Below are 9,467 nucleotides of genomic sequence, written 5' to 3' on the forward strand. Positions count from 1 at the left end.
CCGCGCCCGACGCTCTCTGCCCGGGCTGCCCGGAGCGGAGCAGGACCCGCAGTCCGGGGGCCCCGAGGGCAGCGCGACCCCACAGACCGCGCCCGGCCTTGGGGCCAGGGGCTGGGAGCCACAGGGTGGGAGTGGGCGCTCGTGCAGGAGCGGGCGGGCGGGTCAGACCCGGGAGGGGACCCCGCGCGGGGAGGAAGGTGGGCGCGCGTCCTGGACCTCGCCAGAGCAGATTACAGGGTCTTTAGCAGCGGCCGAGGCGGGGTCCGAGCGAGGCCTGCCTTTCTTCAAACCCCGTCCGGCCTCCAGCCCCTTGGCGCTGCCCCGCGCCACGCGCAGACCGGGTCCTCGGAGATTCTGCCTCGTGCGGTCCGCAAACAGCCCACGCCCCCACGGCCTCAGGGATATCCCCCACCATTTCCTTCTGTATTTTTGCATTCCAGGCTGGCCTCAGTGTCCCGGAAATCCTCCTGCCTCAGCCATTCCAGGATTACAAACATGCGCCACCACACCCCCTGAGGAGTTTGCTCTGAGTGATGACCTTCAGTCTGTGGCTGATCATTCCCACGTTTATGCAAACACACTGTAGTACTACTAAAAAAAATCCTGACCTTCCGAGACCCTCTCCCCAGCTATTCGATCCCTTCCCCTTCTCGGCAAAACGTCTCAGAAAGGCTGGTCTCCGTTTTCTTGCTCCTCATCATTCATTTCTGGATGCATTTGTTTAATATTTTATAGAGATGTATGCTTTTAAAATATATAAATGACACCATGCCACATGAGCTATTCTGGAACTTGCTTTTTAAATTCTACATTATTTTTTAAAAATAAAATTGTATATATTTTTAAAAACAAATTCTGTGTTATTTTGAGCTCTGTATATGCACATATACAGGAGAGCTCTCATTCATTTTAACAACTGCATAATATTCAAGCATGTGAATATACACATTTTATTTATCCAGAACTAGGCTATTTCCAGCTTTTTACCTACTACTTGTTATTTTTATATGGGTATATTTCATTTTTGTTTTTGGTTGACAGATAATAATCGCACAATTTATAGGTACAATATGATGTTTCAATTTATGTACACAATTTCTTTTAAATGCTACAATGAATGTTTTTAAATATAGTCTTGTGTTTATGTGTCAGACTTTGGGTTTTTTGTTTGTTTGGGGGTTTTTTGGTATCTGGGATCGAACTTGGGACCTTGTGTTTTCGGGGCAGGCAGCAGAACCACTGAGCTAAATCCCCGGCTATGTGTCTGAGTTTTATCTGAAGTGTATAGCAAGAAGTATATACTGAGTATAAGCATTGTCCAGTTGTACAGAGTATGGATTTTCAACTAGATAGGCCATATCCTACATTTTTATCTCTAAATTACTTTTCCTACATTTTAGTTTCCCAACATTCTCAAAGTGATACTTTTAAATTTTTGCCAATATGTTAGGTATGAACTAGCACCTCATTTTGCTTTTCTAGTTCTCTGATTATAAATTAGTGTATTTTTTCTTACACTTCCTCAATTGGATTTCCTCTTCTATGAATTATTCCTATCCTCTGCACAACTTTTTATTAGGCTGTTGTTCTTTTCAATGTGTAGAACCTTCTTGTATATTCTGATATGAATCTTCTATGTATTCTCATATTTTGCAGATATCTTCTCTAGTATGCTGCTTATCTTTACCTTTTTTTTTTTTTGTACTGGGGATCAAACTCAGGACCTTGCACTTGCAAGGCAGGCGCAGTGCCACTGAGCTAAATCCCTGGCCCTGCTATCTTTAACTTTGTATAAGGTCATTTACTATACAGACGAATTTGATTATGATGTAATCAGCATTTTCTCATCAATTTTGTATCTTCTGTTTCCTATTTTGAGAATAGAGATATTCCCCCTCATATTTTCTTCTAATAGATTTAACTTTTATTTTTCGTGTTTATGTCTCAAATCCATCTGGAATTTATTTTTGTGTATGTGTGAGGTAATTATCAAGCTTGTTTTTCTCTCACATGGGAAAGCAATCATTCTATTTATTAAATAGTCCATTGTTACCTGACTATTACCTACGCGATTTAGCAAGTTTCAAAATTTGTTTGAGACTCTTTCTTGGATCTCTAGTATTTCATTGGTTTATTTTTCTATCCCTAATCCAAGATTTCACTATTTTAGTCACCACAGCTTTATAATGAAACTTAATATATGGTTAAAAACAAAACAAACAAACAAAAAACCTAGGCCTCTTCCTTGTTCTTTTCAAAATACTTCTCAAAATTTTAAATTGCAAAATTTAATATCAGTTTGGCTAGTCCCACAAAGAGTTCTGTTGAATTTTTAGTTGGAAACATTGAATTTAGAGATTAATTGGAGAGAATAAACATTTATGATTTTATTCAGATCTCTTCTTATGTCCTTCAATAATGTTTTATAACTTTCTTTTTTTTTGGTACCGGGGATCGAACTCGGGTCCTTGCGCGTGTGCAGCAGGTGGTGAAACTACTAAGCTAAATCCCCAGCCCTTTTATAACTTTCTTTATAAATATCTCCCCCCTTGTGATGAGTGGATCCAATGTACTGTAGTCTCTGTTGCCATTACACATTTCATTCTGTTCTCCTGTATGTTCTAATACTAATTGTCCATTGTCCACATATGGAATCATATTGATTTTTGTACTTTCTGTTTGTCTGCAGTTTGTAATTTATTTTTGATTCCTTATGCATACAATATTGTCTGCAAACAATAATTTTCGGTCTTTCGTTCCCAATCTATTTATCTCGCATTTATTTTTCTTGTCTTGTGAAGCCTTAGACTCCAGTACAATGTTGAAGAGCAGGAATCATTGATGTTTCCAAGTTTAGTGATAATGCATCCAAAATTCCACTGATAAGTACTGTGTATATGGTAGGTCTTCATTTTTCAATCTTTAAAACAGACTTACTTTTCGTATGTATATGTTATAGTCAAACGATTCTATAGTAGTCATTATGAAAAAGCTAATCTCTCCTTATCACTTCCATGTTCCATTTCCCTAGAGGTAATCATCTCCTTCTATTTTTAAGTTTTTGTTAAAGAAAAACAACCATATACAAAAGTAGAAAGGGCAGCATAAGGAAAGCCCGTGTTTCTATCACCCAGCGTTTGCAGTTATCAGTAGTTAGTAATTTTGTTTCTACAGTTTTTCAACAGGTTGTTTAGTCCAGATTCAAACAGGTTCTACATGGGCACTGGTTAATGTGTCTCTTAAGTTATTATTTGTAGATTTCATTTCCATCCTTCTGTAGCCTCTGGACCTTGCAGTATTATTTTTGTTGTTGAATAAACAAGATAGTTTTATCTTGTAGCATTACCACCATGTATATCCTGAGAGCTGCACCCTGTACACTTGTTTAATAAGTTTCTATCAGATTCTGGTCAGTCTGGGGGGTTTGGGGGGTATCAAGAATGCTTTGTGAGTGATATTGGGCACTTTCATCAGGGTACCTGATATCTGATCATTTCTCTCTTTCTGATGTTAGCAGCCACTGATAATTACTGCATAGATCCATTATCTCTTCAGGGTTGCAAATGATTATATTCTGTTGTTCCATTATTGTTCATTAATTTAAATAATTCTATAAAGAGAACTTTATCCTCATCAACTATTTAGATATTTTTAAGCACAATTTGTACAGGAAAGGGTGGATGAATGCTTAAAACTTATCTATTATTTTAATCCAAATACTATACTTTTAACACATGCTTTTTTTTTTGGTACTGGGGATTGAATTTGGGTCCTTGTACTTGTGCAGCAGGCGGCAAAACCACTGAGCTAAATCCCCAAAACTTTTCTATTATTAATCAGTTAATCAGTTTCAAAATAATGAATCAATTACCTAGAATTCACCAGTTCATGGATTTAGACGTTTTTGGTGGTTTCAATCCTTGTAGTTGCTATTGTTTTGGTGCTCAACTTGTTCCATCTTTCGCCAATGGAAGCTTATTTAAGTTGGCAAGTGAGTCCTTTTATGCTGGTGGTGTGCATTTGGCAGTGGATATTTTTTAAATTGTACTGTACATATCTTTTTTTTGAGATATAATTCATATACCCTTGCAAGTATAGTTGTATCAGTCACTGCTCCTGAGGGTCAGGTGTAGAAGAGTGCAAGGCATCTGTCTGAAGGATCCGGTCGAGGGCTTGGAACCCACAGCAGTGTCCCACGCAAGTCCGCATCAGGAGGCCGAAGGATCCGAGCTGGAAAACCAGAAGATCTGACCAGAAAGCCCCAAGGGCCTTGCTGGAAGCTGAAGAGTCTGGGCCTAAAGGTTGAAGGATCTAAGCCGAAGCCTGAGGGGTCCGCACTAGAAGGCAGAAGACGACATCCAAGATGACTGAAGCTCCCCCGAAGAGAGAAGGCCGCCAAAGTTCCTGCAAAGAAAAACCACCGAAACTCTTCCGAAGAGAACCAGCTGCAACGGACCTCTTCAAGGAAGATCAGCTGAAATCCTTCCCTCCCATTCTCCTTCCATAGGGTTCCAAAAAGAAGCCTCCTTACCTGGGTCTTCCACACCCAGAACCCGGGCTGGGCATTCCCCATCCAAGTTGAAAATGAGACAGTTAACCACCACAATGGTGTTCAATGGCATTTTGGTGGCAAAAGTTTCGCTAACATCACCACCATCTAATTCCAAGATATTTTTATCACCCCAGAAGGAAACCTCTTACCCAGTATGACTTATTTCTGAAATTTTCTGCTTATTATTTTCAGACTAGAGTCAACCACAAGCAAGTGCAACCCTGGGAAGGAAAATGCAGAGAAGAGGGAACATTGGTGCCTTTCTAAGGCAGAACCCTCACAGGTCTTACTCCCGCCGACCCAGTGTAGTTATGGGACTAGGAGTTCCTGACTGTGACTGGTGTCGCCGGAACCGAAAGTTGAATCTTAAGGGAATTAAAAAATGTGTAAAGTCCCTCCAAAGGTATTTAAAAATAAAAATTAAAACGTGATTCGTCCTTGAATAATTCAATCTAATCATTTAAAAAAGGATTTGCTCCTACAGATTCAAATGTGGGCTTCTACCTTATTAACTAGTAAAGTGACAGGCAGGGCAATTTCAATCCAAATTGTTAGGTGTCACTCCCATTGAGGAAGAAAAGAGTGTTCTGTTTTCATATATTCAACTTGAATACATTATAATGGAAACAGACCTATCATGAAAAATAAACTGTTTCTCAGAATACTAGCAATATCTGTTTCTTAATAATCTCCCATTAGGGCCAACAGGTGACCTCAAAATCCTTCCTGCATTATCACTGGCCTGAGAAGCCTGAGGTGGGGGTATCCATCCCTCTTGTGCCACGGCATGAGCTGTGCAGAGAACCTGAAGGATGCTGCCTTCCTGCAGCCGTGCGTTTTGTCTTCCTGGCCGGGACTCAGAACCCTCTCAGAATGTTGAGCTGTTTTCCAGAGCTGGCGTTTCACTCTGACATGCTGGGTCCCTCCTGGATACGCTGTCATCCACCAGGTGCAGCCGCTCTGCCTGAGTCACCCACCCATAAATACCCAGATGGAGGAAGTAGTCGGGGAAGATGGGCCCTTATGGGGGCTAATGTGTCTTTTACAGACGGGGTCACTGCTGTCTCCTGTTAAATTGGTTTAATTCTGTGGTTGGTGGAGAACAACAGGTAAGATAATGAGTGTAGAGGGTAGAAGGGTCGCTTACCTGGTTTTGACTCCCGGGACTCCTCCAGAGCTTCACTTTGGCCTGTTCACCATGGACGTCTGTGTGGTCACAGAATCATGCGGTTGAGAGGGACTTTGGTTGTCAAGAGGAAGGGAGTGGTGGGAAGGACCTCTGAGACCATCAAGTCCCCTTCTTGGGTTTCGTTCAGTTTGCCCCCAAACCAGTTTGGGTGGTTTTTTTCCAGTTCATCCCCCCCCCCACTCCACCCCCAGTTCGTTCCCCATTCTCTCCTTTTTCAGAAGAACATCTAACCTGAAAGTCAAAGAGACAGACAAGGCTTTTGACATGTTTGATCTGGAAGGTCAGAACCCAGACAGGACCTAGCTCTACTGAGTCCTCTCTTCTCTTTCTAGAACATTCTTCCGCCTCATCCCAGAGTCAGACTCTGCTCCAGGGCAGGAGACAGAGTTAGAGCTCATGATTCACCCGGCCTGGGGCTGGAGTCTCCAGGGAGCCTCAGCTCTCTCCTGTTATGCTCAGATAGGTGACGCTGGCCCCGACTCCCTTTGGGGAGTGGTTGAGACTTTCTTCATTAGTTATCATCAGTGCATAAGAAAGTATGAGAATCTTTTGAAGCTCCTTGTGGCCATCAGATCTCTAGTAAGTTTCCTTGGAGTTCAGTGACTCAGAGAGGACAGCAGCATCGGATGGCTTTCTAGTTTCCAGGAAAGCTGGCCCCCGCCAACTTGGTGGGCTTGGATCTCTGAGGCCAGGAGCCCAGGAGAGGGCTCAGGGCAGGAGTGGGGAGGTCCGCAGCTTCGCAGCCCAAGTGGCCAGAGCGTGGAGATGGCTGCAGGGTCCTCAGCTCTTGTATTCAGCTTCAGTGCTCCCTCCCTCCCCCAGAGGGGGATCCTCAAGACTCATCTCTGTGCTGACCCTTTTACCTGAGAAGGAAGTGTGCTGGTGTCCCTCCCAAGCCCGCCTTCAGAGGCCTTCGCTTCTCTTTCCTCCTACTTCCTGCTCCCCAGTGCTGGCCACGTTCCCAATCTTCTTACACTCTTATCCCATGGAAAGTTTTACTGCCCAGCTGGATGGGTGGATGGGTAAGTTGCCTCCCACATTAGAAACATTCGACTTCATTTACCTTTCCGTCAACACTTCTGCACGCTGTGCCCTAGTGGTGGGGCCTGGGGACTCATCCGTCCATCTGGCTATGTGCACAGTGGGCAGTATGAAGTGACCAAGCTGTCTGATATCTGTGTCCTTCTCTTACTGTAGATCTTCACACACTAATAGCATGTGCTCAACAAATGTTTGTTAGAGGGATGGATGGATGGATGGATGGAAGATATGGAAAAACATGGGAGCCGGGAAATCTTTCTCCCCTTGGTACTAATAACTCAGTGCTCTTAATAAAGCCACCAGACCTCACTTGGACCTCAGTTTCCTCTTATGGAAAACAGGTGGTTGGACTGGTTTATCTTTAAGGCCTCTGCAGCATTTCTTTTATGGTTCTATGATGGTACAATTCTGAACCCGTACTGAAGTTTTAAGGCTAAATGGAACACCTCTCCAGTGATATTGATGTTTACAACAGACTTCCTGAAAAATAGCTATTCCTAGGAGGGACTCTAGTCTGAAAATTCAGAGCTAGTGGAGAATCAAGGGCTAGATTGATTGTGTGAGCAGAGTTTGAGCCACAGGCTACAGAGGGATGAGAACATTAGGTGTGGGACAAGGTCACTCTGGGATGCCGCCTGCCCTGGCCTCACCCATGTCCCCTTCCCAGGGTAGGGCCTAAGTCAAGTCTGGTCTTTAGCGTATTTCTGCCTTTTGAAGTCCAGGTGTTCTGACTACTTCAATGCAAGAGATGTCATTGTAGAGCCAAAAACCCTAATTTTAAAGAACTAGTATAAATGGGATTGTCAGTCCATCCCTGCAGTGGGGTTTGGGTGAAAAGAAGGAAGAGACTACTCCACACAAAGCATTTGCATAAGAGGGCGGATTTGAGCTACGCAGTGTATTGGTGAGATTTTGTTTGTTTGATTTTTAGTATCTACCTGGTGCTGACACTATACAGACATCGTCCCAGTTCTCACTCTAACACTAGAAAGTGAAGGTTGTATGATCCCTTCCTCAGTGTGGTGAGGAAGCTGAGGCGATGCAGAGAGAGCAGTGGCACTCAGGTCTCCACACAGCTGGTGAGCGGGGGCCAGGATGCTAGCTCCTGCTCAGCAGCCTCACCTCGGTGTCTGCCATAAAATGCTGCTTCTGAACTGGGGAGAAGTGACCCGAGAAGGTGGCACCATCTCCCTGATTCACTTAATAAGAATAATAACGACTAATACTCCCATAGCTTCTCAGAGATGAAAAATTACTTTACTTTTCTTACGTTATTCCATTCAATTTTCACCGCCATCTTCCCAAATGGGTATCTCAGCACCAACTTGGTGAAGGATAAGGAAGTTCAGAGATCTTGGCTGATTACTAGGCCAAGATCACACAGGACATAAAGATAGCAATAGGGACAAAGAAGTGTTTGAAGGGCTTATTAAAAACTGTAGGAAGGGCAGGGGATTTAGCTCGGTGACACCATGCTGCCTCCAAGCACAAGGTCGGGAGTTTGATCCCTGATACCAAAAAAACCAAAAGAACCAACAAACAAAACTATAGGAAGATGTTATGGTTTATATCTAGGTGTCCCTTCCAAAGCCTCAGGGTCTTATGGGAGGGGCGTCTAAAAGGTGCTTTGATCATGGGAATGCTATAGCTAAGTGTGTTAGGAGGTGGGTCCTGGTAGGAAAGTTGGGTCACAGGGGCTGTGGCCTGGAAGGTTGGCCTCTCTCTCTGCTTCCAACTGCCATGACATGGGCAGCTCTTCCTCCTCTGTGCCCCCTACCGCCCTGTGCTGCCTTGGAGCCAGCAGAGTATAGGCTGCAACCGTGAGCCCAAATAAACCCTCATCCTTCAAGCTGAGGGCGTCAGGAATTGCGTCTCAGTAACAAGAAAGGGATGGAAGTAAGAGATTGGTTTCAAGAGCCACGCTCTCAGCCAGCCCTTCTCAGCTTTGCGTTTCAGCCGGTTTCCCCCGTGAAACACACGGAAGATAGGCTCATGGGACTTGAAACATGGAAGGGCTCTCGGAAATTATCCAGTGCATTGGTTCTTGGGGTGGGACCCGACAGCTCCCCACAGGTGCTTCAGGGCCCACCACGGAGGCACCGGAAAGGCCAAGTGGATGGGGCCCCAAGAAAAATGTTAAGATTGACACCAAAGGCTCCCTTGGACACAAATTACTGTGCCCTAGGAAAGACTTAAAGAACTGCAGGGAGCTAGAGGTGAGATCCTGCAGGCGTGGTCTATAAGGCATCAAAGAGGAGAGGATTAAACCAGGAGCACAAAGCACAGCAGGATCTGGACAGGGAAGACACGGAGCAAGGGAGGGGGCAGAGAGGGCAGACCCAGGCCGCAGGCTGGTGCCAAGCCAGCTGAAATGGCTGGCGGTCTGCTTAGCTGTGTGCTCTCACGGCCCTCTGGGGCCACAGCCCCTGGCCGTCCCCCTTCCTGCACCCTAGCTGCCTCAGGTAAGCATGCTTCAGAGGATGAGGAGGGGATGCAAAAAGGCCTTGCCCTATGTTTCTGTCGCTGTTGGGGTAGAGACGGAAGAAAACACTGCAAAATGCAGAATGAGCATTGAGCGAAGCAGACAGGAGGAGCCAAGGATCTAGGAGTAAGCACAGCCCTCGGAAGTGTGGGCGGTGGCAGAGCTCCAGCTCCAGACAGGCAGGGGAGCTGTGCTACCAAACT

The sequence above is a fragment of the Heterocephalus glaber genome, unplaced genomic scaffold, assembly GCF_053883595.1.
Source record: "Heterocephalus glaber isolate CG9 unplaced genomic scaffold, H.glaber_assembly_v1.0 deba00001600, whole genome shotgun sequence".
In the NCBI taxonomy this organism is placed as follows: domain Eukaryota; kingdom Metazoa; phylum Chordata; class Mammalia; order Rodentia; family Bathyergidae; genus Heterocephalus; species Heterocephalus glaber.